Here is a 7,480-nt window from a genome sequence, read left to right as displayed (position 1 = left end):
TAACATATTCATCAGAAAAAAAAATACCCTTTCATACACTCCACTTTCAACACCTTGAAACTATCATACACCTTGCTAATTGAGAGTTAAAAATTTACTAATCAACCAATCTTATATAAGAAAGAGTAGTCGAACACAAAATCTTAATATTTAAGAATTTAAGTGACGCAGCTGATCTTGGATAGATACTATCTTTTTTTTTTCTCTTAATCCAATAAGATGTGTTTTCATAATAAAACTATATAATGAAGCAATAAAAATATGATAATTAGGTTTAGTAATTGTATTTTATAGTAGGTGTGATGTGATGGAGAAGTGAAAAAGAAATAAGAAAAAGAAAGTGAAGAGAGAAGAACGTGAAAAGCAATAGTAAGTTGACTTGAAATAAGTGAGAAAAAAAACAGAAGGTGGTTGATTGAAAGATGAACAGCGAAGCATGAGAAGAAAAGAAGAGTTTGAGTAATGAAGAAAGACAAAGCCACCACATGAACAGCAGCTAAGCAATCATGTGACTCTGTGTCAGATGAAGTCATCAAACCAAGGTTCTGTTGTGTGCTCCTTATGGATGCCCTTTTAACTTTTTCATATAATACTAATTATAAACATTTCACCTCAAAAACCATCACATTATGAACATAATAATCACATTTTTAAAATAATTATCACTGTGTTGCACTAGATCTGTCAAACTTCATTTCAAAACATGAGGCCTAAAAAGAATTCAACCAATTATGCCTGATATGATGGACCTGACACAGCCAGCTCAAGATTTGTAGATGCAAATTCAGCTTCACCTGTTTTTTCCTTAATCTTGCCGCGTCTTATCCAAAGAAAAAAAAAAGTACATATAATTAAGCTGATACCTGAATAAAATTACAAACAATTTAAAATTAAAGAAACAAAATCAAATAAAAAATGTAGATGCCAAAATTATGAATTTTAGAAATCAAAGGACTAAAATTGAAAAAAAAATATATATATATATATATAATTTTTGAAAATTTCTTTGAACCTATAATTTTGATCTCCACTTTGAAGTGTTTTGATTTGATGAATAACTTGAGATGGAGAAGCATACAAAGTTAGAATGGCAACACGCCTTGTTGTTTGGTATAACATACTTTTTTTTTCCTTTTTCCCTTTTTCCTTTTTTCAGTTTTGTCACTTTTGTTCCCTTTTGCAATTTTCACTCTTTTCCAGTTATCATTTTTCGTCTTTATGATTGCATGTGTAACCCCACACAGCATCTCCATACTCCTCTCTCTCTCTCTCTCATATATCTATTTCTCTTTCACCACCTCTCATCATCATCATCATCACCATCACTCCCTTCTCATTCTCTCCCTCCACACATTCTCTCTCTATCTCTCTCCCTGGATCAAAATTTTTCTTCAATTTCCCACTGTTTGTAGCCAAAGTGAATACATTTCCTTTGTATTTGCATAGCAGAAGCAAATGGGTCTCGAAATCTTTGAAGAGTTTCGGCCAATTACGCCCATACGAACCGTGGTTCCAACAACCAGGACCTTCAAACACGACCTAGGAACAACGAAGGAGATGCTGAACGAGGATGTCGTAGAAGAGTGCCACACACCCACATCACCGTCCCAAAAACTAAGGACCCCATTGGTGTGCCCTCCAGCTCCAAAAAAACCACGATTGCTTCCAAGAAGACACAATTCAGACCCACCATCACAAGCTTTCTTCTCAGTGTCCCACGATCTGGCTTCTATCTTCGTCCTACGCACACCCAACCTCCCATCAACAACCTCAACCAACCAACCTCTTTTCTAGCCACCTTCCCAAATATATATATATACATATATGTCTCAATTCAATTACATGCTCACGTACATATCTCAATTGTTTCTTCCTCTTTCATTTTTCTAGTTCTTCCCAGAACACTCCGTTTGATGTAATCTGAGTTTAATGTTTCTTTTTAACGTATCTAACTGTATTTATTAGCAGTAATTAATGAAACACGTCATTGTTTGTGACAGATCTATCTCTTCCTCGATAAGAGGAATGGATCTGGGTATCACTTTGCTAAATTTGAATAGATTTTGCTATTTTTGGCATTGTCCATGCTCCTTCCGTTGTTGGTTTTGGTACATTTAAGAAACTCTTTTATGGTGAAGGAAACTGCCCCCACGAATGGTAACTCCAAATGCTTGAGGAGTTTCTAGGCTTTTGGTGTTTTCATTTTGAAAGAAAAAAATGCAGATAAATTACATTTTAATTATAAAATCTAGATATTCAAATAATAATTTTTGCGAAATCAGCAGTGAAAGATGTTCAACACTCTTAGTTTTTCCAAAAACACTTGAGTTACGCGTTTTTCAACCTAACACTGCTCTTCGTTTCTTGGAAGGAACATGGCATAAACACGAAGGAATATGCTGTTTTTGTCGTTTGACTGGTTCGGAAAACCAAGAATGTTGTTACACAACCAAAAAAACTTACATATAAAGTTATTATTAGACGCTTGTGATTTTGTTATCTCGTTTAAATATTACATTTTTTTTTTCAAGCAGTTCTTCCGTTGTAAAGTTTTCAAAATTCTCTGGAGATTTTTTTTTTAAAATTAAGAAATTACAAAAAAACAATGAACTCATGAATATATATATTCAAGTTTTTTATTTGAGTTGAAGTGAATTGAAATCATAATAACGGTTTACATATAACTATATTAAAAAGAGTTTATGTTTATATTATTTTAGAAAACTTTTTGGAGCAATATCAAGTGAAAAAGAAAATTCTTTAACAAAAAAATAAAAATTAGAAAGGTTTTTCTCAGAGAATTACCACTTATACCTATATCATTGGTAGAGAAATAATTAACTCATATAAATAAAATTAATTTGTTTTGAATGAATCAAATTTCATTTGTTCTGTCAGTTTGTACTTTTGCAGTATAAATGCACATTCCTTCGTATTTGCAGACTCACAAATGTCAGAAGCTTCCCACATTGGGATCCTCAAGTCTGGGATATTATCAGGCAAGAAATTAATTCTATTTCATTTTTATATTCAATACCTAAATTGAAAATAATATGCTATTTTTATAAGACGCTGTTTATAATTGTATTAAAATATAATTGCTCAAAAATCAAAATATTAGAAATAATTATTTTAGGGAAAAAATGACATATATATTCTTATAATTAAATTAATATTTTTATAAGTATAATAGATTAGATAATTAAGTTTTTTAAATGGAAGTGTAGGAAACATAATTAATATGATATCTATAAAGATGAATAAAGTTACTGAATAATTTTAAAATGAAAATAAAGAGATAATAAACAAATATTACTTGTTAAAATAATTAATTAAAAAAATGACATCATTCTAAAATATATTCAATACATATCTATAATTATATATATGTGTGTGTGTATATATACTTATACTTTAATTATTAATTTTAAAATTTAAATAATAATTTATAATAAAAAATCTATTTTTCAATTTAATCATTTTAATAATTATTTTTTTGAATTCAAATAGTTACTACACCGTAAAGAAATATTTACCCTTTTTATCAATCACATTTTCAAATTTAAATAATTATTTATTATAAAAATTTATTTACACAATATTAAGTATAATATTTTTTAGTTTAATATCAATAGCTATAAGGAGATACACTTCCTTGATGTCGTTTTTATTTTTTCAATTTTATCCTCTTAATTATTATTTTTTAAATTTAAATAATAATTCATAATAAATAACAAATTTTTAATTTTATCATTTTAGTACTTACTTTTTTAATTTAAATAATTATTTATTATAAAAAATTTATTTATTCTTTTATCAAAAAAATTTCCAAATTTAAATAATTACTCATAATAAAAAAATTATTTACACAATATTATTTAAAATAATTTTTATTTCAATAAATAAAATTCATTTTATCTATAGTTATATCTATAACCATATACACTTTTTCTTCTTTCAATTTTACCATTTTAATTAATACTTTTAAAATTTAAATAATTTTTAAATATTTAAAAATGCTACACATACTGTTTACCCTGGTATATATATAAAGAGATATGTGACATCCCAAATAATATATAGGCATACATATAATAGTACGAGAAAACAGTTAAGAGTTAATAAAGGACAATATTAAGCATACAGTCATCCAAAATATGGCTGAAATTTAAAATTTGATACAAGTTTAATAATTCTCCAAAATACATGACCAACTAAAGATTTAAGGATGCCTAAAGAGTGTTTCCAAAAATATAGAACATGTCAAAACAAAAGCTAGAAAAGGTCCTAAAAACTGGAAGTTGTGTCTTCTTCGTTCTCCAATGCTCACTCCAAGGGTACACCATCAACTACTGCTCACATCCAAAGGATTGAATGATCATCGCAAGGGGGAAAGACAAGCATATACAACAAACAAATGCAAGGGTAAGCTAGGTATAATAAAAATAAAACATGTTATCAATCAAGTATTTCAAGCATGTAATGACAATAATACAACACAAACTGTAAATGAATGCATTTGATTGATACCAATGACAGACCACGTGATTTGACTGCCTAAACTAGTATGAAATGTCGAGTTCCAGGGGTTTGTGCACTTGTTGTGGCCCTACTGCTTTGCAAAGCCATTGTCGAGGGGTTTCACCCGACCACACACAAGTGTAAGTCCAACCAAACTCATCTTGGCCCATAAATGGAGACACCCAAGACTAGGACCTCCTGCTATTCTCACCACATGACTCATCACTCTCTAATTGAGCATGGATGGTCATTAGAATGTCAGGATAAACCTCATCCTGAACTCCAGCCATTCATACGGTCAATCACAACAACTACAGGGCACCACCATGTAACCTCCCTTGAGGATCATGGAATTATGTCCAATAACGATACTTTTCACTTTAAACTTAACTCATGCCAAGATAAATCGAATACTGTAATATTATAGCATTGAATCCATTCCATATACATTAACAGACAATAATAGTCCAAGAAAACCACTAAACAACCCAATACCCTTAAACTCATACTTAGACAAAGAAAAAGACTCTTAAACCTTCACCAACAGTTCCGGAAGGGTTAAAAACCTCCCAGAACGACCTAAAGAACGTCCAGAAATGATATCCGGAACCCCTAGAACCACTCAAAACTGTCTTGGATGATTTCCTGACAACAATAATCGATTATCATATGTGATAATCGATTATTTACGTATGATAATCGATTATTACATGTGATAATCGATTATTTACGAGAACTTTGAAGAAAATATGATGTTCTGACTAGAATAATCGATTATTACATATAATAATCGATTATTCTTATCAGTATTGGACAACAACCTTAATTTAGTGCATTTGAGACACTTTGATGAGTTTCAAACAATCCTAGATTGATTTATATGATGAATTGAACTTATCTAGATGGTTACAAATCTTCCTAACCTCTATTCCTAGTGGTTATGCATCAAATTAGGATCAAAAGCTTCAATGTCAGTTACTAAAAGGTTTGATTTCAGATTTACCATTTGGAAAACATTTCAGGCCATTTTGATATTGCTAGTAAGTCACAATTGACTTAACTAAGTGATTCCAATTGCCTAGACCAGACCCTAACCTCTAACTCTAAAAATCACTAGTCTAGTTCCCTAAATTTTAACTCTCATACCTAACACTTAGAAACTGTTTTGGACAAGTTTAGGAACTCTAACAGGTCCCAATTTACTTACCTAGACCATCCCAANTGACCAATTTAGCTCCCAACCCCAATTGCCCAATTTGACTACCTCACTTCCCTTGGACTAACCTAAAACACCATAACCAACTTATCTTCTTGTCTAATAACTTGTATAATATCAATCATAACACTTGAATACTAAATTTCATCATCACATATTACCCATACCAATTCCTAATCATCCTTTCACAGATTCACAGTCTCATAAGTCACTCATTTATAAGCACATACTCAACATACAATTTCATCAAATATCAATTCAAACAGCAACACCTTTCATCTAACCGTTCACACATGCATCATTCATAAACGTCACTAAATCTAATTCAATGCATACAATTATTTCACAATTACAAACCAAAATCCTAGCTTCCCTTACCTTTGAATCAGCTGACCTAGCTCACAGGATGACCTAATCAGCACCTTGCACCTTAGGGAAATCTTGAAACACCTATAAATCCCCAATTGGAGATAGGAACTAGAGTTTAGGACATGATCAGAGTTAAAATTTGAGGAAAACACAGAATCAGCCACATGCAACCGAATTTGTTGCATGATCATAGCTCTAAAGTTGTACGGAAAAGAAGATTCAACTTACCAGTTGAAGAACAGAAAAATTGATCGGTTGAAAATGTTGCTTTTGAAGCCTGGATCGCCTAGGCAGCTTCTGATCAACAAACCAACGGGTCAATCTTGAGCCAAGGTAAAGAGAAGGTAGAGAGGATTTGAAGAACTAAGTTTTAGAGAGAGATATGAGGCTTGAACTAATGAACCAGATGTTTTAAAATGCTTCTATTTATGTTACTGATGTGTTTAAATTATAAAACCTGGTTCTATTAAATTAATACTTCTATCAGCCCTTAATCCTATTTTTTTTCAGGTTATTACAAGATACACCTTTTTTGTGTCTTCTTTTGTATTTTTTTCAATTTTACCCTCTTAATAATTATTTTTTAAATTTAAATAATTATTCATTTTAGTAACAATTTTTTAATTTAAATAATTAATCATTATAAAAAAATTATATACTCTCTTATTATTTTAGTAACTACCTTTTCAAAATCAAATAATTACACATAATAAAAAATTATCTACGCAATATAACTTATAATATTTTTTATTTCAATAACTAAAATTTGTTTTATTTATATTTATATCTATCAATTATTTATATTTTTGTTTTTTTAACTACTACTTTTAAATATTAAATAATTTATAGATATTTTAAAATAAATGCATACATAAGCCTAATGATGTATGTGTTTATGCTAATATACCATAAAATATATAATAAATATTTCAGTTTTGCTAAAACACTCATTAGACTATAACTAAATTCAGTTTTAAGACAAAGGCGTGTATATAATATAATAACACGTATAATTCTCTCTCTAATTAAAGAGGAGAAATATGATTTTATCATATCCCAACCTTTTATCTTCTTTTATTCCATTTCTACCTTTAACAAAATTATATATATTATTGAGGGATAACAAAATAGAGTAACAGATATTTATGAGACATATATTTAACGTAATTTTATAAAACTAATTCATTTTCATTCACTTTATACAAATATAAAGTAAATTATCTTTAATTAATGTGAAATTTGCATACACTCTTTTCATATATATATATATATATATATATATATATATATATATATATATATATATATATATATATATTAATATATATATATATATTAATATCGAAACATGATAACTACTGCACAATAAGTTTA

This window comes from Vigna radiata, chromosome 5, assembly GCF_000741045.1.
Source record: "Vigna radiata var. radiata cultivar VC1973A chromosome 5, Vradiata_ver6, whole genome shotgun sequence".
Lineage (NCBI taxonomy): Eukaryota > Viridiplantae > Streptophyta > Magnoliopsida > Fabales > Fabaceae > Vigna > Vigna radiata.
Note: the sequence above shows the minus strand (reverse complement) of the source record.